At 46.5% G+C, this 23,650-nt stretch overlaps 1 long non-coding RNA gene across 2 annotated transcripts in view; it reads left to right on the forward strand.

The window, feature by feature from the left end:
* Nucleotides 1-23,650, forward strand: part of LOC129785179 (uncharacterized) — a 61,497-nt gene that overhangs the window by 26,121 nt on the left and 11,726 nt on the right. The window contains exon 3 of one of the 2 annotated variants that reach the window (XR_008748818.1): nucleotides 19,730-19,844. The exons of the other annotated variant lie outside the window; for it this stretch is intronic. This is a non-coding gene — a long non-coding RNA (uncharacterized LOC129785179). The remainder of the gene's footprint in view (nucleotides 1-19,729; nucleotides 19,845-23,650) is intronic. 2 annotated transcript variants of the gene reach the window in all.

A 23,650-nucleotide genomic window follows, 5' to 3' on the forward strand; every position in this document is an offset into this window, starting at 1 on the left:
AGGAGAAACCAACCCCCACCTGCCTGCAGCCCCTGCCAGGTAGCTGTAGAGAGCAACAGGGTACCCCCAAGCCTCCTCCTCTCTCCAGACTCAACACCCCCAGTTCCCTCAGCCGCTCCTCACAGGACTTGTGCTCCAGCCCCTTCCCCAGCTCCGTTGCCCGTCTCTGGACACGCTGCAGCACCTCTACGTCCCTCCTGGAGTGAGGGGCCCAAACCCGAACCCAGGATTCGAGGTGCGGCCTCATCAGTGTGGAGTACAGGGGAACGGTCACTGCCCTGGTCCTGCTGGCCACGCTGTTTCTGCCTTGTGGCCTGCCTTGGCCACCTGGGCACACTGCTGGCTCATGTTCAGCTGGCTGTTCACCAGCACCCCCAGGTCCTTTCCCACCAGGCAGCTTCCCAGCCACTCTGCCCCAAGCCTGGAGCGCTGTGTGGGGTTGTTGTGACCCAAGAGCAGGACCCAGCACTTCTCCTGGTTGAACCCCATACTATTGGCCTTGGCCCATCGGCCCAGCCTGCCCAGACCCCTCCGCAGAGCCTGCCTGCCCTCTGGTGGGTCAACCCTCCCCCACTAGATGATGAGCCATCCAGGTTAATAACCTGGGCAATGATAGTGTCAGCCGTTTTGTGCATAGCTGCTGCTGTTTGTATTTAGCAATCAGGGCAGGTCTTTATCCTGTGTGCCGCATCTGTTCGCTTTTCTTGAAGTTGAATGTTTCTCGTCACACCTTCTGTTAATCTTTTGCCATCAGTAATAGTTTTCAAAGGAGCTGTGTAAGTGTTGCTGCCCTCTCTTCCAAACTCTGGACTGCAAGTCTCGGATGCTTTCCTCCAGAGTGGATGGTCCCAAGGACACTGAGCGACGTTCCTTGTTGATTTGAGGCGGTGCTCTGTGTCAGGGATCAGCATACTTCTGAACCCCTTGGCCTTAAGGGTTTGTCCAGGTGGACCTATTGAAGGATGTGAATTCTGGTCAGACTGCAGGTCCTACTTGGCCCTCAGAGGAGTTTTTTTGGGGGGTGAGACTTCTCGAGCTGTCATCCCCCACCACCGTAAGGCAGATGGGAATAGCTGGAGGTTGTGCAAAGTGCCCAGGGGAGCACTGATGCTTCCCCCAGGCAGTGGTACCCACCATAAAGCTGGTCATGAGCACGTCGGTGCGATGGTAAGGATGGCTGTTTCTTCCTGGCTGATCTCTGGGGTGGTGTGGGTACAGCCAGGAACACCGTTTGACATCAGCTTGGTAAACACATCTAGAACTGCTCATTCAGTTGCTCTGTACTTATTGGGAGGCTGAAAGGAAGAGCCTCTCTGGTGTCCTTTCCACTCTGGAATTTGTACAAGGGATGGGGCTTACAAGGGATGGGGCTTACAAGAAATTTGCTGAACAGAGTGAGAACCAGGCTGGAAAAAACATGAGGATTCAAACACATAGAGTATGTGATGCTCTCTCCAGCTTTGACTTTTTTTAGTTCCTTTTTATTGTGAATTGCTTGTTAATTTTTTGTTAAATTCTTTGACGATAACTGTGACCAAGAGAGGAATGCATTTGACAAGTGCAATAAAGCAACTGTTCCATGTTTATGGCAAGTGCTATACTTTTATGCTATTAATTCAAATTGCCTGGATTCTTATAAAACTGGAACAGGGTAGGATTACCTACCTTGCTGGAACACAGTTGAAATGGATCATACTACAAAGTAGTCCACGTCTTCATATCAAATTTTAGAGGAAATAATTGTGGAGTCATAGGGTAGGTATATGTCTCTAGAGCACACCTGGTTTAGATGAATTTTTGTATCCAGCAACGGCTGGAAGCCTCTACAGAGAAATAATAGAAAAATGCCATTAGTAAAATAGTCTAGTTCGGTGTGAAAAGAGTAACTGTCACACTGCGTGTGAGGGAACGGTACTTGCTAGGATACAGGTAACTTCAAAAATGCATTTGGCTGCAGTGCTGTAAATAAGCAGAGAAGGCACTGCTAGGTGAGCGCAGTAGTGCGTCCTCTTGGAAAAGTCTTGACTTCAGCTGTAGTATTTCTGTAATACTGTATGGTGAAGCTTCCTTTGAACAGACTTCTGCTGAAAACCTGAGGTGGGTAAATAATAGGGTTTTTTTTTTCTTCAGTTTGATGGCTGGGCGGGCAAGGAAAAAATATTTGGGGTCAGGCAAACTTCTTACAGCATGAAGAAAGCATTAATGTGTTCCAAGAACAAGACACTGTTTCAATTTCAAGGATTTTTAAAGTTATTTTCTAAATAAAAGCAAGACGTGTGGGTTTTTTGCAGGGTAGAATTCAGGAGTCATGTACAGCTGCGAGATGCCTGTGGGAGGGAGCGTGGGGGTCTCGGCCCCTTTACGTGTGGCCGGTAGGGTGAGCATGTGTGATACAGAGCTGCTTGCAGGCGTTGTGCTGTGAGCCTGGCAGAGCGCAAAAAGGGTCGAATTCAAGTTTCTGTATCCAGAAATGCTTCTAAGCACTGAATGAAGGGTATGAAGTAGAAAAGCTAACAGGAATGAGCATAGTGAACGGTACCTGAATTGCCATGCAGATGTAACTTCAAAATACAGTGTTTTCTGTAACACTGAGGGGCAGGAACGAGGATGGGGCAGGATGGGCACCCTGAAATACGGTGAGAAGGCTCTCCTAGTTAAACCTTGCCCAGCGTTACTGGAGTTTAGTACTAGTCAGTTCACATAAGTAAGTAACCAACTGGTGAATGGAAACACACTTAAGCATGCTTACATTTTCTTCAAAGCCTGGTCCTAAAGTTTTTTGGTACTGAAACAAAAGATCGGCTGCTCTGCTGTCGGTGTCTCCTGCCAGGGAAGGGCTGTGCTATGCTGTACTTGATCTGGGTGTCCGTGGGCGCTCTTGGTCACTTCTGATCAACGACTGCAACCCAATAGCCAGGGTTAAATCTTCAGCGTTTTGTTGAAGTGACTCTACTGAGAAGCATAGGGCTAGTCACCATGACAAGAATAGCTTGTAAGCATAAACTTTATTAGGATCTGAGTAGCACTTGGGTTTTGGAGGTGGCTGCTTGTGTGATGAAATGGCTAATCCCTCTTTTTGTCAGCTCCTCATCTTTCAGGGAAGCTTCTCTGCTTTGCTGTCTTAGTTCCCTTGTGGTGGCTGTGGGGCGCAACCTAGGTAGCTGCAGTGTCTAATGTGTTAGTCTCAGCTTTAAGTACCTACTAAGGAGTTACTATGCAAATGTATGGCTGGCTTCTTGGACTGTAGTGTTTGAGACTGAAGTGTCACTTAACAGTGAGGTCCACTGACCTCAGTGTCCACCTTGGGCAGATTATTTTTTTTATTGTCAGACTTCTGTTCTGGAAATGCAGATATGCTCCTTGCTGTCGCTCCCTCCAGTGACAGATACAAGGCAACCAAAAGGGACTTATTCAGCAAAAATTAATTTCAGAAGAGCTAATCGCTGAACAAGCAAATAGAGCTGGGAAGACAGTGTTAACATATCCTCATGTAGTTTGAGGCAACTTTCTCGTATTAACAAGTGCCAAATACTTTCACTTAGCATACTGTTCTTAGACTTCTGCATTTTATACGACTATCCTAATTGCTTCGGTGCCATGGCATCTGCTGAGGCCTTTAAGGTGACTTTTAACACTAGTGGCAGAGAGAACAATCCGTGGATGCCTTGAGGTCTGTGGCATGCGTCAGCATCGACCAGAGTGCGTCGTTCCCTGCCTGTCATGTTGATTTTCTCCTTGTGCGTGAGAAGCAGGCTTGTACTTGATGGTTTTACCTTACACCTATGTCATTTCTTCTGAAAGCAGTGTTCCTAGTAGCTATTTTATTCATCTAAGCAGTTACTAAAGAATCTTGTCTTCAAAGATTTGGGAAGGTAGAACTAGAAGAGTGAAGCTGTCTGCGACTTGGGCTGGCTTCCTCCCGTGTATGCCTTTCTTACGGTCCACTGTTAGATGCACTGTGGAGCCTGGGATGAGTAGGTCATAACATGCTATATGTTATTCTATAGCTAATGCCAACTGTAATTTCAAGTCCTCCACACTAATCTCTTCCCCTCGTGCATTATTTCCTTGTGCAGCATTAGCAGACCACATGCTGCTCCACTGTTGCTTCATGGATTTAGAAAATAAGCTACAGGCCCACAATGATGTAAAACATTAAATATCGTTTTAAGTATTGGAGGCGCCATCCTGCCTACACGGTACTTAGGGTGGGCAGCACGCCAGCACGTTTGCTGGCATTTGGCTGAGAACTGGAGCATGCCCGCTCACAGCGAACAAAGCAAAGCCCAGGACAATAAGGCAAGAATGATGACAGACAGAAAAGGGCTGGCTTATGGCTTGTGCTATTTGACCATAATACCAGCTGTGGAGACTATACTGTCTGGAGGGCTAAGAGTTTCTTTCTACACTCCTGCCTTACTGCCTGCACCTGCCCATCTGAGGGCAGGCAAGAATGAAAGGGCACTTTATGGATCTTTGAGGAGCTTGTCAGTTGGTTACTGCTCAGTGGGTTTGCACTAGCTGCTTAATACGTGCTCTTTCGCTCTCTGTGTTGCCAAATAACACTGGGCTGAACGTGTTTCTCCATGATTTTCTTCCCTCTTTCTCTTTGCGACAGCAAAAAGCCTGTGTGTACGCACCTGGGGAGAGCTGGGGAAGCCTGTGTGCACATGTGTGACTGACATGGCGGGAGACGCTGGTGGGTAGGAGCCATCACCATAAGCACGAGGATAACAATTTCACCCCATCGCGGGGAACGCTGTGTCAGAGCTCCTCTGTGTGTGTATGTGCAGAGAGCATAGGTGGGGTGGGATCTGCTGCACAGTTTTGGGAACAGCCTGTGGAAAGCTGTATGCAGATACCTCTGAGCTGTGCCTTTTCCGTCTGCTCCAGAGGAGTTAATTGCCTCTACAGCCCTTCCTGTGGAGCAGCTCATCTTCACTCTGTGCTAGTTACTCTGGATGGCCTGCAGGAAGCCCTGATGGGCTGCTCTTCAGACCCAGGCTTTCAGCATCAAATCCATGCCTAGGTCACCTTTTGGACCTGACCAGCTAGGCTTAATTTCCTTGTGTTGGCTTGGACCAAGGAGGTATGGGAAACATAGGGGGAGTCATCCTGTTTCCACATGGAAAAGCTGCAGTTGCATAATGTCAGCCTGCAGAACTGCAGAATCTCTGATGGTGGCAAGTGTGGGGTGTGCCACTGGTCACCACCCAAGCACAGCCTGCCTGCACGTTGGGCATAAACTGTGCTTGGGTTTTATGCTGCATCCACTGCCTAAGGACTGGTGACCTTGTCCTTACCTGGCGTGTTTCATTGGTTGGGAAACTAGCAGTCACCTTTAACTTCCTCACCACTAAATCAGCTCCTGTCTTTGCTTCCACATTGCTTGGGAGGCTGAGCACTTATGCTCTGTGAGGTGGTCCTGTGCTTCCAAATTCGTTGCACAGTGAGTGAGGTCTTAGAAGGCAAAGCTTCATCTACAGTTGGAAGTATCTACCCATGAACTACTTAATATAGTCAATATACTGCTCTCCGTGCAGAAGAGACAGGAGAAAAGGTTTGCCTGTGAACCTTATCAGTACTAATAAATGTGATATTAATGCGGCCAAAGGTATGGTCTACTTATATACCAACTCTTCTAATGTGTGTGAATGTGCTCATTTTTTGAGAAGTTACAAAGCCATGAGCTGTATGAACTTGGCTACCACGTACTTTGTAATGATTTACTTCTCCTTCTGTCTGTAGATCCTTCTAACACCAAATGGCACAAGAGCTTCAAAGACATACCACAACTTAAACCTCTCCTTCATGCTTTCACTTCCTTCAGCACCTTGCTGTGGCAAAGCCAGCTTGCCACTGGCTCTAGATTCAGGATTTTAAATAAGCAGATTCTAACAGTTCACGTTACCTGGCCCAGCTTGGCTAGAAGTAGGCACCTTGTCTCATTAGAAAAGCAGGCGTCTCTCTGCCACTGGACTTAGACCCCACGTTAGCCTCACAGTATTTCTCACTGCTCCCACCCCCCAAGTTACAGCTTATTTGGCCAAATCCATTAGTTCTTATTTTCACAAACCGCTGTGTCTCAGAGGGCTTCTGAACTGATTGTGTGACTGTAATATAGGTAAGGTGCCTGACCTAATTTTCATTAACTGGCACACATTACTTGCTGAAGTGGCTTCCCCTTCTAAGAGATGAAAGCGAGCCTCACAGAGTACTGATGTGCATGCAGTCTTGGAGCATTTATGGGACACTGATGAGACTCCTGAATTTTTCTCCCCAGATGCTGAAGTCTGTCTGCCTAGCCTCTTTCTTTTGGAGAGTTGCTGTAACTAGTTAAGTTGGAAGGTAAATAAATAAACAGAAATGCAACTTAGCTACAAATCCCTAAATTCAGTACTTTTTTCCCGCCCCCCCCCCCCCCCCCCCTTTTTTGTGTGTGTGTGTGTGTAACCTAGCTGACAGGATAAAATAGCGGATACATAATCACATCCACATCTGGCTGTCCCAGTGCATTGTTCCTTTCCTTGCTGGCCAGCAGCAGGCAACAGTCACCTGTTGCTTTCAGGTGCACAGTGGGTCTCTATCCTGAACCGCAGAGTTCAATGAGATTAGCTCTGAGTGTATACAGTAAGCTTGACAAAATGGAAAACAAAAGGAAGATCCTAGTAAAGTCTATATGTGTTGCCTATAAATGGAGAGTCACTCACCTTCTCTTCTTTCACTGAGCTGTAAGTAATCAAAAGATCTGTGTTTGGTTATTTCTGAAGAAGGTGCTCCCCCATTTAACTGCCTAGTGTATTTTGTTTCAGCCTGAGCATACATGCTTCGCTTCTGGTGTATTGGAAAAACGTGATCATGTGTAAAGCTCAAATTTATGTAGGAAAGACTTGAAGATGCACAAAATGATGATATTTCAGGGTAGGAGGGTCTTGTGAAATGGACTTAGGAAATTTTCATTTCATCAATGTAATTTTAATGTGGTTATCTCTTCCCCCCCCCCCCCCCCCCCCCGGTCTCATTTGCATGATAATGAGATGTTCTGTTCCACCAACAAAACGGAGCATTAACTTAGAGTACTGGATTACTCATAGCACAAACATGGCTGTTATGAGCAAACTCTCTGTTCTGCCAAGGTCAGTTTGTGGGGGTTGAGATGAAACTGTTTCCTAAACTGTGAAAGTGATCTTGGGTACCCAGCCTGCTGGAATGCCTGGAGTTTTTATGGATTCCTTCTCCTTTAAGCCCACTAGCAGGGTATCTGCTAATGCAGGCTCTCTTTTCTTGCCTGCATTTCTCTAATGAGGCTGGCTTTGACTCTTAATTTTGTTTCCTGACTTCTTGTTTGCCTTCAGAAGGAGCATTTATGGCAGCCTTTTCTGTAGATAACTAAGGCAAAAGGGACTTCAGCTACTGGAAAAGATGGATGTGATGCTCCTGTTGGGTGTGATAACAGACCCACAACAGGAGTTGGAAGGTGTCAGGTTATAATCGCATCTGCTCTCCTGGCACCTCAGAAAGGTGTTTTCTGCTGCCAGCAGATCAATGCACGCCTGCTGCTGCCCTGGCTGGGCGCCGCGCGTGCTGCTGTACAGGTGCAGCCTGTGGTGTTTCGCAGCCCCAGGGGAGGTGCAGTGGCCAGGCGTGGCACGGCCCGGGGACCCTCGCTGCCTGTGGGCTGACGGGCTCACGTAACTACCTGAAGCCTAGCCGAGAGGCAGATTTAAACCCAGCTAGCTTTACGCGTCTTTAATCTGGCTCACTTCTTAGCTGTGAACCCTGGGAAGGGCTGGTGAAAGGTCTCATGTTGTTCAGATGATGGAAAGAAAAGGTTGTAAAATAGGTGTCTGGCCTGGGGCTGAGGATTTGCAGCGGGCTTGCTCTTCTCTCCAGCTTCAGAGGAGGTATGCGCTTGCTGGTTCTGTGACCAGGCAGGCCGCAGTGGTGCCCGAAGGTTACCAGAAAGAGCGCTCCTGGGGCTGCCTGCTGAAGCACCAAATACCTTGCCCCTGCATCGGGCTGACTTTGCACTCTCCGATGCCTTTCATAGACTGCTGCTGGTCTGGCCCTGCTTACCCAGTGCTCCTGCAGGTGGCCACAGCCTCAGCCACAGCTTCGTTTCTGGTGGCTCGGAACGGAGCGTGCTGTGGGAAGGCTTTACGTTAGAAGCATGCTCCAAAATGGAGGTGTCAGAGTGGTTTAACTGCCTGAAGTGATGCGGTGACAAACCGTATCAGGCGTGTTCAAGCATTGGAACAGGCTGCCCGGGGAGGTGGCTGAATCACTGTCCCTGGAGGGGTTTAAAAAGCATGTAGATGCAGTGCTGAGGGACATGGTTTAGGGATGGACTTGGCAGCCCTGGGTTGACGGTTGGACTTGATGATCTTAAAGGTCTTTTCCAACCGAAATGACTCAATGATACCTGTTTATGAACATAATTTATGGAAGAGTGTAGAAGACTAATAGGATTAAGCTGATTAGCAGCTTTATCTTTCTAGGTGCTGCTTATGTACTGGTTTTCTCGATGTAATGTAACCCCTAAGGTCATTTAATGCCTCTCCTTGATGTTGGCCGGGAACTAGTCTGACTTAAATTCAGCACTTGCGTGTAACTATGGAGAGTTTGTATGCTTTAGGACAACACAAAACCAGTCTCTGCCTCTGCTGAAGCAGAGAGCTGTGCCGAGTGTACAAAGGTGGTCACACTGGTGGGGTGTGGGAGTTGACTAGAGTGAGCCTAGATGATGGAGGTAATGGTCCTTCAAGATCAGGACTCACCAGACCAGTCTTAAATTGATGGTAGTCTGAGAGGAACCCATTCTGTGCCCATGAGGATGAAGTTTGAAATAGATGCTCAGGGTGACGCGGAGCAATACTGCTTGATGAGTCAAACCCAGGTTATGTTCCCAAGTCTTCACTTACCTGCCTTCTGATTTTGGAAATTGTTCCCTCTCTGCTATACAGGATGTTCATTCAGGGCTTCAAATCTAAGTGACTTCTGACTGCTGGGATTACCAGGGTTTCACAGGGTAGCTGGCAGACTTGGACCCTGGGAAGCTCTGTCTTAGGGCAGGACCTGGAGATGAAAGTTCTGTGTAAGTACAGAAAACGGGACTAAATTTCAGTCAGACCTAGAAAGAAACAGCAGTAAGCAGAAAGATGTCTTCCCTCAGCTGAAGGAGTTCCTCTTTCCAGACCTGTGAGAGGACCTTGCCTGAACTCCCTGAACTTGCTTTAAAGGACAGCTGAGATCTCAAGTCGATCTTGGCTCTTGTGTGTTTACTGTGAACAGAAACGCAATGCACTGCAGCCTCACCCTAATTTTATCTGAATCAGCTGCCACTACTCTGGGGCAGAAGCAAGAAAAAACAAAATTAATATCTGAATAAACAGCCCATTAATTTGATGACAACTGTTGTTCTCCATGTCAGGGTCCAGAAAGCAGCCTGGGCAGTGAGCTAATGAGAACACCAGAGCTGTGCAGGCTTCGGGGAGGTGGGGGGTAGAGAAGAAAACAGAACAAACACTCTTTTTGTAGCTTGAAGCTAAGGGGGGATTCAGCCAAAGGTTAATTGCTTTCTACCCTAAAAAGCTGTGAAGTGTTGCTGTGTCGTGTCATACAGCTGCTTCGTCCCGGCCTCGGGGTGTCTGTTTCAGCAGTGGGTGGCATGAGCCAATATCCTTTTCTTAACTGTACGGGGGTGTTGCAAGGTCTCTTGAGTCAAGACTTCTAAAAATCTGGTAGAGCTTGGTTGGTGGTTTTTAGGATATTGCTGCAGCATGGAAGCAGTGGCAAAAATACCAAATGAGCAGCCCCTCTGTTTCCTTGCTTCTCCTTCACTGGCAAAAATGTGGAGAGGGGGCAAGTAGTAAATACTTGATGGATGAGTCCTGCATAGCTGGGAGGAGCTGGAGGCTGGAGGAAAGGGGCAGACTATCGCTCTGTTTGTGCAACAAGCATGTTTGCTGACTTCACTGCCAGTGGGCACCTGTTTTCGACTTCTGGGTGCTTGCTCAGAAATGGGGGTGCTGAGCTCACGTGTAAACCATATTCTTCCCCCTATCAGCCTCCTTCCATTGGAGGCTTGAGGTTCTGCAGTGGATAGCTAGTTGTAGTCACTCCCGAAGAAATGGTGAAAACATCAAAGCATTTGGAGCAAAATGACTGGGGGCAGTAACAGGCTGTGGGTGAGACCCGAGAGTAGCCCCAGCAATCCAGGCAGGACCCCCAGGCCTGCAGCTGCCGGCCGCACAGGAGAGGGGAGCGGAGCACATCTGCCATGCAACTGCATCTCTTGGCTGTTGTCTCCTAACAACATGGAAAGGAGGTGTGCATGCAGGACCTTTGTATGGCCACCCTTGTGGTGAGAGGCAGAGTCCTTTTGTTTTCCCACTTGTGCTCAACTTGGTTGCAGTAACTTGCTGCTTGCTCTTTAGTAGGATTTTTTTTTTAGGGGATGCAAGTTTGTTGTTTTCTCTGGCTCATGTTTAGGCTATTGAGTAAAAGGTAAGTCTGGAAGAAACTTCCAGAATGAGAGGACTGTAAGGTCATTTACAGAAGTCCTGGCTACCTAGTGATGGTGAGACCAAGGCACTGAATTGCAGGTCTCTAATGAGACCCTTTATGGTCCCATCATGGTCAGCTTGCTGTATAGCAGCCCAGGAGTGCTTACTGTGTCTGTATATTCTCATCTTTACTGGAACTCTACTTCTGGTGCATAAGTCTGGAATAATAAATCCCACAAGTTTCTAGGTACTTCAGTTTGAGACTTAAAATACTTGGGATAGACCTCCAGTTGTGCAGAGAAGACTGAACCTGCCATCTGTTGTGGTTCTTCCTATACCCTAGTGGCTGCTCTTGCTTGTCGTCAAGTATGGTCAAGAGACCCAGATCTAGGAGAATCTAATAGTAAACTTAATGTCACCTTTGTCTCTTAGCCAGTGTCTCTCTTTTGTGTCAACTTTTATGCTCAGATCTATTATTCCTAAGACTTTGGTTTGTTTTGGGTTGGTTTTTTTTTTTTTTTAGCAACTCTCATGTAGCTTTCACACTGTGCAGAACTTGAAGCAATGAAATAACTTTCTACTAGATGGGGGGTGTTGTGACAGCTTGGAAGTCTCCTGCTGGTTGGTGGGAAACCAAAATTCTCAAAATAACCCAGGAATCTGGAAAGGAGGAAAATTGCCCTGTTGTGCAGTCTCGTGGCCCTGACCAGGTTTCCTTGTCTGGAGATCATCATGTTGGAAGAGAATTGGAATATTTCATTTGGAAGGGACCTACAACAATTATCTAGTCCAACTCCAGTTGGTACTTGTGTGATTAGATGAAAGTGAATGGAAATGCTTCTGGTCTCTGACCAGTCTGTACAGTGGGTAAATTCCTGATTCTACTGTTTGTAGGTGAGGCTGAATATTGCAAATAATCCTGTTAATACCACTCCTGTGATCAGCTTGTCACCGTTTTTCCTGCTTGATCATTCTGCCTGTTTCCTTGTGAACATTATTTCTTTTTACTTGTGCTTTCAAAGTCTGGAGTAGTTCATGACCCCACACCTTAAGTTTATAATGTATAGGGTTTAAATTCATTACCTGTTTAAATTCATTACCTTAAAACCAGCTAGTGTTAAGACCACCTCTAATTGGATTCTGATGATTAAGTGGTGACTGGTCTAACACAGGATGGGAAAAGTTTACAAGTTTGGTCCATGCTGAAATCTGCCTGTTTTTAAAAATTACAAATTAAAAAAAAATTAATTTGTAAAACAGACGTTTCTAGCTCAGAACTGTATGCCTGAACTCCAATTAAGCTACAAAGCTGCCATGGATGGAGAGGATGCATTTGTAACAGCCCTTGTGCAAAAAGGATTTTAACTTCCACAGCCCTTGCTGAGTGGGTGTGAGCACAGTGGAAACACTGTGGTGTTTGCTGTGGTAGCTGCAAAGAGTAGCAACAGAAATGCTCTTCCTTGGAATGACTGGGACACACTTGCTCTGCTGCAGCAGCACCTGATTCCTGGCACTGTGTGCAATGGTGGCTGTTTTTTCTTGTGTGTCTATGTAGAAAGTAAAAGTCTGTGAAATCTTAATGTTCTCTCCTGGCTTCTGCATGGTCAGGGTAGCATCACTGAAAGCTGTTTTGCATGAAGTTCAGTGCAGGCATCCTATTCACTTTTGTTTCTGGTAACATTGTGGACTGTCATGTCCAATTGTAAAACCACCTAGCCTATTTTTGTACTCCCAACTTGTGCTTGAGCAAACGTGCTCATTTAATGCTGGAGCTTGACTGCTTTCAGTGCCCAGCTCGGGTAAGGAGGAGGGTTTTACCTCTGTGATTCTTACATTGAATGACAGGATGGTCTGAGAAAGCCCTGGAGGTTTTATTAGTGTCTCTTCCCATCTCAGTCATGTGTGTATGGCTCACCCTGCACTGCTGTGTGCCCAGTTTGGTTCCACCCAACTGCAAAAAGACAGTGTAGGATCACAGCACGGTTCCGGATAATCAAACTTTTTCCAGATTTAACGCCCTCTCAGTAAGTAGAAGATGCAGGCAATGGGGGAACTAAGCATAGGTGTGCTTTAGGCGCTCATTTGCCCTCCGTGTAGATGCCTCCCCCTCTTTCTGACAACGAAAGGACAGGCCCCGGTTGGTCTGCATCTAGAGAACAGTCTTAAATTGCGTGGTGCTCAGGCAGCTGATTGGATTTGGAACACAAACAGCCCTTAGTGTTTGGTAGGCTGGGTAAACCGCCACTGAGAAACTGCTGCTTACCTGACAGCAGCATGCGTTGCAGCCAGTGGTATGCCTGCCTCCTGACAACACAGAGCTGCTGTTCTTACTGCCTCGTGTATGTTACCCTGTTAAGCGCCCCAGAGAGCTGCCTTGGTGAGGGCTGGCCCTTTCTGGCTGGTGGGCGGAGGAAGGGCTGGGGGAGCTGGCGCTGGGCTCCGGTGGGAGTGCTCTTCAGCCCTCAGGGTGCTGTGGAGGAGCTGTCCTGGGGCCAAGCTCTCCCAAGCTTTCTGTCCTCAGGCTGGCACTTGTACTGCTCCCTACCTCTGTCCTGAAGGGAAGATAACGTGAAGAGGGGTCTGCAGTTTTGCCGCACGTAAAATGATTAAAGCGTCTTTTCAGTATGGTTTTGATGTATTCTGCTTTTGAAGTCTTCTACTGCAAACAGGATGATGTACTCTCTGCTTTTGGAGCTGGATATTACATACACAATAGGAAACCTTATGGTTTTCTAGAAGAAACTTGTCAGAGTCAGCAGGATGGCCTAAATTTTCAGAGAAAACTACAGCCTACATACCAATGGTAGGGATTTGCACAGTATCGCTCCTATTCTTTGGCCTACTGCCTTCTGATCTAACTGAAGGAGCTGAAGCTGACTTGTTAGTTTGCGACGTGGTCAGTGAACTCAGTATGACCGGGGAGAAGGTTTGTAGTTACTTACATGGTCTATTAGCAACACTTTGTATGAGTAAGGCGGTCGAATACTATTATGAGCTATCTGCCTGCATCTGCAGTTGCTCAGCAGCCTGAAAGTGCACTTTGAAGTCAGCTCTACCAGAGCTGACTTCATAGTAAGTTCTTTTTTTATTTTTTTTTTTTTTTTCCCCTATAACTATTGCACAAACTTAGCATCAGGTGCTCCACTGGATCTTGTCAGTGAAGCACACGGGAAGCCTGAAAGACTTTGCAGGGCCTGAGAGATCTCCAGGGTTGCTTTAGACTTCTGTGACTGTTTTGTGGGAAACAAGTCTTTCCTTGTTTTCTTTTTTTCCACTTGATAATAGTGTTAAACTCATTTTCTGCAAACTTGGTTTCAACTGGCTGGCTAATTTATACTGGAAGTAATTGGACACACCTAATGAAAAACATAGTGGAATTTTGCTATGAACTGCAATGTTCTCTTCAAGTCATTGGTCTCTTCCATTTCATAATTGCTGTAACAGCAGTTAGGTAACCCAATTTCTCCCCTTCCCTGCCAGTGACAAAAGCTTAAACCGAGTCTTTAGAAGTGTAACTCTTCTCTGAAGTTTCCTTAACAAAATGGCATTTGTTACTCTCTTAGTGTCTTGCTATGTAACATTAGGCTGCTGCTCAGCCTCCAGAGAGCTCTCCCGGGAATAGTTACCCGTGGCAAGGCACTTCAGGGCTACTGCTCATCAGAGGAGTCCAAGGGGATCATGGTGATCCTGTCTGACGGCAGTTGTCTTGTATAAAGACCATGTTCATCTCCTCAAACCCACAATATATTATGTGCTTATCTCATCATTCCATAATGGGATCATACCCAGAGCTGTAGTGTTTCTGGGCAGTAGCAGTACTGTGCTATTCTGGTGGCAGCTCTTCCTAGCGTGCTGCTAGCACGGCAGGTGCCACGTGTGTGGTGTATTGAGTTGTGTCCATCCCATCCCTCCCAGGGTTCACTGAATACCTCTTTTCTTGTACTTTGTGAAGGGATCTTAACCATGTAGACTTCTTCAGCCTTTTGCAAGGTTGTGGTAACGCATAGAAGCCCATGCATGGGTAGCTTTTGAGCACAGAAGGCACAACAGAGCTGTTAGTGAGCATGTTGCTGCCATCTACCAGCTAGCATAGGGAGTTCCTGCCCTGTGTGGTAGGTGCTGTGAGCCTTGCCCTAGCTCAGCGGGGATGTGTCTCTCTGCCTGGGCCTGTTCTCTGCACTGGGATCCCTCTTGCGATCTGCTGCCAGAAGAAAGTGTTTGTCCTGGTTACCTCGCGAAGGCTTATGAGCCTAGAGCACCTGAGTAGTCGGCCCAGAGCTGTCTGCTAGGGCTGTCTCCAAAACAACCTTTGCACTACTTCCTTCTCCAAGGCCTTGATGCCTCTCAAATGTCCATCGGTTCTTCCAAGCAGACAGAAGAATGTGAAGCACTGAGGAATTGCAGCTAGGTCTAACGTGGGCTTGCCAAGCAGCCAGGCCAAGTTACTTCAACATCTGCAAGTGTAACTGCAGCGCGTGTCTGGGGAAGAGCAAGAGCTGAGAAGCAATCCTGCAAATGCTCAGCATCTTGTGTTAGGCTGCAAACCCCTGCTCTTTCCGAAGCAAGGGCTCTAGGGCAGACCTACCGCTGAGGGGCTGCTAACAGCACCAACCCCTCAAAGACTTAGTGAGTGGCATTGCTTGTTAGCTCAGCAGTCTGTGCAGGGCTGACATCCTTGACCTTCTCCGACTGTCCTCTCTCTGCCAGTGTAGAGGTAATGCTTCCAAATAAAAACTTGATTTCTCCCTTCAGAGGTGTGAAATTGGGCCTTGATGGCCCTTCTCCATGTGGTTGGTATAGCCCTGAATGTTGCAGGCATTGCTGGCCTCCCAGGTCTTGAGACAGCTGAAGGGGCTTCTTGTCTCCATAATCGATCTCTTGAAGGAAACAGATGCCTCATCTCTTAATAGATAAACCAACTTCGCCTGTAGGTGCATGGGGAAAACAAAACAAAAAAAAAAAGCAGGCTGATGTGGTTCTAAGGTTTTTAAATAGTCACTGTTTAGCGTAACTTCTGTGGGGCAGACTTTATGTTAAAGGTTCTGTCCCAGAAGGCTTTTTAAGCTATCAGGAGGGCTGGAAGGTATTTGGGCTGCTCTTAACAAGAGCTTCTGTGCCATGTTTGGTCCAGCAGGGCTCTTAGCCCGTGTATGTGAGAATAGCTGTAATGATATGAATTATTTCTTGTGGAAACTTTTGCTATTGTGCTTAGTGGGTTTACAGGAGCTTTTTTTGGGTCTGCTTTTAATGTATTTGTGTTGGTGGGGATTCTAAGTGGAATTACATGCCCAGGCTTTCAGATAACTGCTGTAAATACACAGATCCACTCTAGTGTCTTACTTCACAGTAGCAGCTGCTGCAGTGTTACAGAAACTTCATAGCTTTGACTGCATCTTATTAGTTCAGCACACTATTAATATCCCAGCAGCTTTTTGTATTAATTTCCACACTTAATATTGGGTCTCCTTCCTTCTTCCCTGCACCCACCCTTCACACTCAGTAATTAAACTAAATTCATTTTGGGGCTGTTTCACTTAAGATGCCCTTGCTGCCCACACCAAAGAGGGAGCTGGACTGGAAGCAAAACAATTGTGCTAACAGTCACCAGGTATATTTAGTGGCAGTGTCATCTAACATGCATTTATTGCCCAGAAGTAGCATCTTTCCACTTCCATGTGGAGCATTTGTAGTGCTGGCAAAATCTTTCCCAAGAAACAGCTGCAGATTGGCTCTTGTCTATTTGAGGAAGGATCTGTCCTTAAATACTTAGTTGTTCTGCTTCCTAAAAATGGCATCAAGCACTTGGCAGTATCAGGATGGACTTGAAACTTTACTGAGATATATTGGCTTATATATTGAAATATATCTTGGTGTTGCACCAAGACCTAGTGAATCCTTGTCTCCCTCAGAGAAATGACTGCACAGGTACCAGCAAGAAAATCAGTGGGCGTAGGTACGTCCTGGGCAAGTCGCTGCGTGGGACTCGTAATGCAAATGGCAGTCTTCCCCTGGAAGGTTTTCAAACCAGGTATCACATTATTATGGTTAAGCAGCTCTGAAAAGGCTGCAAGACTGAGTGAGGCACAGGTCCTAGGTTGGGCAACTCACGAGGGAGAATAAGTGTTTTACCCCTTTGGTAAGTGCTTGCCACTGCTCCCCAGAGGTCAGAAAGTCAAAAAACCATGACGTACAGGAGCGGGGTTTTACCCCAGAGCCCAGGGGGGTTTCTCACCCCTGAGCTCTTGCTGTGACACCTTGCACAACTGAGAGCAGTGAGTTAATTCATGTGGTATCACCTTGAAACACTGGCTTAGGGCTATCTGAGGGTCTAGGACACTGAAATACCTTCCTGCCCAAAATAGTTTGAATTAGTTGATCTGCATGGCATGCTGCCAGCCTTCAAGGAGAACTGGGGAGGCCTGGCTACTGATCAGCAGTCTGGGCTGGGCAATAGGAAGTTATTAATAGCTGCTCTTCTATGGAAAGAATGAGTTTGGCTTAGATGTGATGCAAAGCCGCTAGCTGGTGCAGCAGGCGAATGCTGGAAGTCTTAATAAATGTTTATTAACACTCAAATGAGCAAGTTGTGCCCAATGGAGAGCTTTGAGCCCTGTGGCCTCCTGGTATTGGCTTTTGAATCTGAGTGGTGTGGTCAGGCTGTACAGGTGCAGGTCTGAAGAAGAGAGGCTGCCAGCTCTCCATCAGCCTCAGGGCGTGGTGGGTGTTTCTTCTGTTCCTTGTCAAGTTTAGGTTCCCTCAAGTTCCCTTATGCTCCTGCTCTCACCTCTAAGAGTCAGCTCTCTGTCTCTAAAGCAAATTGATTTAATGACAGAGAAGTAAGAAAGATGCTTTTCCACACGCTGAAATTTTAGGAAAGGAAGATTATCTGAAAAACCTAAACCTAAATGGGGCCAGTGTGGAACAAAGGGTGGAACAGACTTGGAGAAGTAGACAAATAAAAATTCCACTCTCGAGTGGAATGGCAATGAGAAACTCCTTACGGAAGATTTAGCTGGATCGAAGGTTGCAGTAATGCACACAAGTTTGATTGAACAGCTCTTCCAGGAGTCATGTATATCACTGCAGTGTGAATGTTGTAGCGTCTATGAATTTACTTCGCTCACTGAAAGAATATTAAAACTTAACACCATTCAAGGTCTGGAAAAGCCATTTTTTCTCAGCTAAAATGGGAGTCAAGTTTTCAAATTGCTTTGGACCTGGCTTGCGTACAACTTCCCCTGGGGTATGATGAGGAAAATGCCATAAGGTCTCTGTCCAGATAAAAATACACCTCAAAGTGTGTGGTCATGGCAGCCTCTTGTCCAGCTTTGGGGACAGCTGAAATTGGATGATGTTTCTGGTGTGCGGTAGCTAAAGCACATCCTGGTCCTCTGGGATGAGACCAGCTTGCAATGGAAGAAGAGGAGGTACCATAGCGCTTCACAGCAGGTGCTTGGTGAGTGTCTTGGTCATGAGCTATACCAACAGGTCTCTTTTAAATGGCTTTTGGGCAAACGACAATTGGAGTTGCTTTAATGATGTTATTGCAGGTTTCTGGGCTTGTTCTTGGGCCTGATTGGCATTGGCGTTTGGTTTGGGGATTTTTTTTGTAACGTGAAAGCTAGGAAAATAAAATGGTATTGTCTTCCATCTGAGGCTTGTAGTGTCCTTTGTATATCCTTCAGTTCCCTTCAGGAACAGCTACCGCTTGCAGGGAACTAAGGCAAGGCTCTGGCTTAATACATGGGGGTCTCCAAGCTGAGCCGAGTTTCACTGGGATTCGTGTTCCCTTGTAACAACTGCTGCTGCTTACAAGAGCTCTTACCTCCCAGAATAACCGTGGATCAAATTTTTTGTCCTCCCTGTCATCCTAAAGTTCATGCTTCTAATTGTCCTGCTTAGAAAGAGGGTTGCCCACAGAGGAGGAGGGGCAATGAACAAGAGCTGGTGGAATATCCATTATTTCTTATGAAAAGTATTTCTTATGAAAGTAGTTTTTGTCCTGACTCTTGTAGAGAAACTATTTTATTGGTGCTCATTGCCGATCTATGTTCTTGTCTGTTTGATTTCCGCTCTGGAAAACAGGTGTAGAGATGCTATAAGTAGCAAGAAGTCTAATGCATGCAGAGAGTTCCTCACAGACTCTAAATTACAGTTTTCCTTCCTGTGCCGCAACCTCAGGTCCCTGACCTGCAACTGCAGCATATTTTCTGTGACTAACAGCTGTAATTCCCTAATTATCATGCTCTGTTCTCCTGCTGTGCTGTAGATCTTGTTACCAAGGAAGCAAACCAAGTTTCTCCATTCCTACCCTTGCTCTGTATACTTCCAACTGTTTTAAATCCACCATTTGATGCAGCCCATAAAGACAAATGACTATCTCTTGTTTCAAATATTCGGTCTCCAGAACATACTATGTGTCTACATGCTGGAGAGGAAAAGGGCAAAATAAGTCTTTCTGGCCTTTCTTTCAGTGAAGGCAGCTGCTCCAAAGCTATTCCTAGGCTTAGAAAAAGTATCTTTATTAGCTGTAACCATCGTGTGCGGAGTGCTGGGCTAAAAGTGGTCTCGGACAGTGGGGCCAAGTAAATGGTACTTCTGTAAAGTGACTGGCAAGAGTTCTGTAAAACCCTGGGAAGCAAAGATGTGTGTTAAACTCCCAACAGCAAGCTGTGTATGTGTGGTGTAACTGGCATACAAGCCTTGCTGGCTGAGGGTGACTGACACAGTAATGGGGCCAACGGGGTCATTTTGGTTTTGCCCTCTCCGTTTCTGAGTTGGGGACAAATGATTGTGTGCCAGGTAGAAGCAAGAATAAACCTGTGCTAATCTAGATGATTAGAGCAATACAGCCAGAGTGTATCATGACAGATAAGCAACCAATTCAAATATCACAAATAAGTTAAGCAGCAGGAAAACCTTCTATTTTCTACAGAAAGCACAATTATTTAACCAATTAAGTACCCAAAAGTATACTTGTCTACTGTCACTGGATGATGCTCATCATCCTGCTGAAGGATGCTCATAGGTATCTCTAGACAATTGTCAGTTTGGACTCGACCAGTTGAACACAGCTGTGTCTATGACGCGTAAAGTCCCTGTTGCCCTTAGTGGGAGTCGGTGATCGAAGGAATGCTTTCCGTGGGCCCAGCCTCCAGTAATTAATATTTCATGTCTCACTCCAGAAATATCATTCATGTTGCAACTTGGATGATGTCTCCTAGGTCACAGGATAAAAATGACTGACTCCAGGGGGATTTGCTGCTTGAGTCTTCTGGCCATTAAGCTAAGATGGAGGAGGCTGCTCCTTCCTCTGGGTCACTGGTGTTAAATCCACAGGTGGGTTTAGAAAACATGACACCAAAGGGGGGCAATAAAGGAAACTTATCTGTTTGGCCTCCATCAGGGGAGAAGGACAGATGAAACAGAGCTGCCAAAGAAAAGGAGTAAGTTTAAACAATACAACAGATCTCCCTAGAAATAAGATTACGCAGCGCTGCTTTATCTACAGACTTCACAGGGGGCTTTACAGAGTGCATTTTGTAGCTGGCAAGCAGGGGTCAGGTGTGGATGCCCGTAAATCTATGCAGCCTGTTGTAGGTTTATCTGAGCTACAGAATAATGGTCAGAAGAACGAGATGACCTCTGAAGATGCTTTTGTTCAGTTTCTGTGACTCTAGTTTTGTGCTTAAGCATGTAGAAGTTGAGAATTATATACCTTAGCATATACATTTCAGAATATTTAGTGTAGCATGGAAACTTGCTTTTAAGGTGAACTAAACTCAAGGTTAGGCAATAGAGTCAAAGTGTTGTACTTCACAGAAGCTCAGGTGAGGGTGGTCGTAGCTCAGCAGGTGTTTTGACTTCATGGTGCTATACTGTAATTGTGCTATACTGTAACTGCCTAATCTATGCTAGCATGCAAAGTCTGAATAAAATTTAAAGTTGGGGTTTTTGTGAGAACTTAGTGTTTGATGTGATTATGGTTTCTCTGGCTGCTTGCTGAGTGTACGTGTCCATGTCTGTGAGGCTTCCTGGGAAGGCCGGTGGGCTGCAGTGGGCTTGCCTGAGTCTTAGGATGGGACAAGTCACCAGCGCATATTGTGTTACCTGTCACACATTGTGTGACCCGGCACCAGCAAGGGGTGCAGGTCCCCCTCACTCCTACCAGCAGTAGCATTCTTTCTCAGTGGTAACAAAATCCCTTCCAAAACAGGAGTTGGATGTGTAATTTAAACTGTTGTCGCTTATAACAAATGATCCAAGGTGTCTTTTCCCTTCGGTGTGGCCTGGGGAGAAACTGCCTTGTACCACTCCACTGCTAATACTCATTACATAGGTCGCAGTCCCTCAGAGAGGTATAGCTGGAGGCAGTCTCGTGTACTGAAGGTCTGTACCACTGATGTGGCAATTCTGAGTTGTTCATTGTGTATGGTTTTCATAAACTCTGCAGGTAGAGTTGTTGTCTTCCCCCACACTGAGCTCTCATGCTGGTTCCTCAAGCCACAAGTGAGTGGTTTCTTCCCCTCTGGAGTCCTTCAGCACTCGAAAGTCACTCTGTTCCCCAACAGCCATCCACCAGAGAGTGCACTTTCCTGTGTCTGACTCAATGAATAAATAGTTTAAAAAAAAAACAAAACAAAACAAACAACCAAGGGGGCATTCACCAGTATAAGACAATGAGTGAGTAACCTGATGAATGATCCTAGTAACATAACTAACATGCTATCTCACTTGGAAACTGCTTGTCTTAACATAAGCTTTATGAACCAGAATGGGTGTGATGGGTTTGACTGGTGTCTTACCGTAGTGGTCCCTTCTGTTGCATAAGCATTAACTGCCAAGTGCTATGGGTACTTTCTCTTCATAGTATTGTAACTGAAATGAATTTTAGCTAAGCAAAATGTAATGGTTTATTGAATTTTTTGTAATGTGGGTCTCAGATGCTAGAGGCAGAAACTGTCTGAGCACAGAGAGAGGGAAGCATCCAGATCTAGTAGTCCTAAACTCAGAAGTCTCCAGTGATGGTGTCCTGCAGCCCCAACTGGGAGGCAGCTCAGGGGTGCCTGGCTACGTACAGTACTTGATTGCAAGGACAGTGGGTCATGGCAGCGCTCAGGTCTCTACCCTAATGCAGAATATGCAGCAGCTTATAGCGCTTAATGACTTTGGTTTCTTAAAGTACAGGTTTCCACCACAGCAATCTGGTGCTTTACTCTGTCCAGGCTCAATGAAAACGCAGCTCTTGCTCTAAGCTTTGTTTATGTAACACCACCGGGAAGGGTTAAGATATAAGAAAGCTAGGTGTGCAGAGCATCTGCCTCCTACGAATGCATGTGCCCAGAGGGAGCAGAAAGATGTGTGACCATCAAAGCTATGCTTAGTAGCCAGGAGCACTGTCCTGCAGCATTCCTGCTAAGGCCCAATGACAGCTGAAACAAGCTGTGGCACGGGGGAGTTGGGTTACACAGAGAAGCAGGCTGACTGTCTCTCATGGCTGAGCATCTGCTGCGCCACAGCACGAGCACAGACTGAGTTGCTTGGGGCTACCTCCGACTTGCTTCTGTGGAGGTAACGTTAGCTGAAGGTGTTGGAGTGTGTGGCTGCTTGTCCTGAAAGGGGAGAGAGGATGTGTTGATAACCAGCTTGCCTAGATGAAATGCTTTACTTGAGAAAGAGTACTTGTACTGGGCCAATGAAATGAAGTTTTGACCAGAGTTATAACTTAAGTCAGCCAAACTGAAGCCCAAACCGCAGAAGGATGGTTGCTGTACTGTAATGCTGAGGTATAAAAGCTTATGTGGTTTGTGGGGTTTCGTTATTTTCTTCAGACAAGTGAAGTGGAGCAGATACATTCTAGTCATTGAAATGGACTGCAGTTACTAAATAATTGGGGGAAACAAGAGTCAGTCTCCAACTTCTACAGCCTTCTACTGCTCTGCTGTCCGAATGTATCTTTAGCACCGTGCCTGGCGTACACACTGGTATACCAACTCCAGCATTACCTCAAGTGATGCTTAAAAAGCACACTGGTATTGCTGAGGGTCACAGGGATAAATGCCTTGGGAAAGGGAAAAGGCTGAGGTAGTCAAAGGCACACGTTATGATTACTGTGTAGTTAAAGGCAAGGGGCACAGGAAAGGAGGACATCTGAGTGGTACTGGATGGATGCTGCTTTCTTAGGTCTCCTACTACGGGGTGATGTACTTTGCTTTGGCTTCCTCTCAGTCCCACCAGTGTAAGAAAGCTAAGTAGCTGGGAAACCTGAACTGTAAAAGCGATCCCTAATGCACAGTGGGGTTTGACAGGCAAGTGGCAGGGCAGGCTGCTGTCAGGGGACAGACTGGGAGTGTCTGTACAGCGTGTGGGCATGTTGTTTAAATAAAGTATCTGAGGTGAGTAGAGGGTCCAATAATATAATAATAAAGTAACAATGCGGGGGGTGGGGGGCACAGGGGTACAATGGCCATATATTGTGTGGTATGTGGCTGTGTGTGTTTAGGGGACTGGTATTGTGAGGTATGGTTTGTCATAAGCAGCTTGTATGTATGTTTCACATGTGTGTGGAGTGTCCTGTGTATACAACATGCATCTGTGCTATGTTATGTCTGTGGTGTATTTGTGTAGCACATGCGCTGTTGTGTAGGGCATAACATGTGGGATGATTCATGCCTGTGTGCAGCAAATGTTGTGGAGCCTCAGTGTGTAGTGCAAGTGTTTTGTGTATTATGGCACATGAATGTCATGTACCCACAAGCATCAGGGTGCATGTGTGTGTAGCGTGTGGCACACAGTGCACAACCCCCTTCTTTGTCACTCACCTGTGCATTGCATGATGCAGACAGGTCCTGTTTCCACTGTGTGTCACCAGTGTGCAGCATACATACACCTATTCTGTTTTCCCTGTGTGCGGTGCACAAGTGCTGTGCACTAGTGGGTTTTGGCTCCAGTGTGAGTGTTGTGTGTTCTGTGCCTCACGTGTGGCCTGCACAAGTGGTTGGTGTCTCACTTCTACAGCATGAGCAGTTTGTGCAGTGCATGAAGTGCATGGGTGCCACTACGGTTCCCCCCAGCTGCCCTCCAGCTTGCTCTGACAGATCGCATACCCCTCCCTCCTGCCAGCACAGGTGCTGTCATGGCTGGCT

This window comes from Falco peregrinus, chromosome 9 (assembly GCF_023634155.1).
Source record: "Falco peregrinus isolate bFalPer1 chromosome 9, bFalPer1.pri, whole genome shotgun sequence".
Taxonomy (NCBI): domain Eukaryota; kingdom Metazoa; phylum Chordata; class Aves; order Falconiformes; family Falconidae; genus Falco; species Falco peregrinus.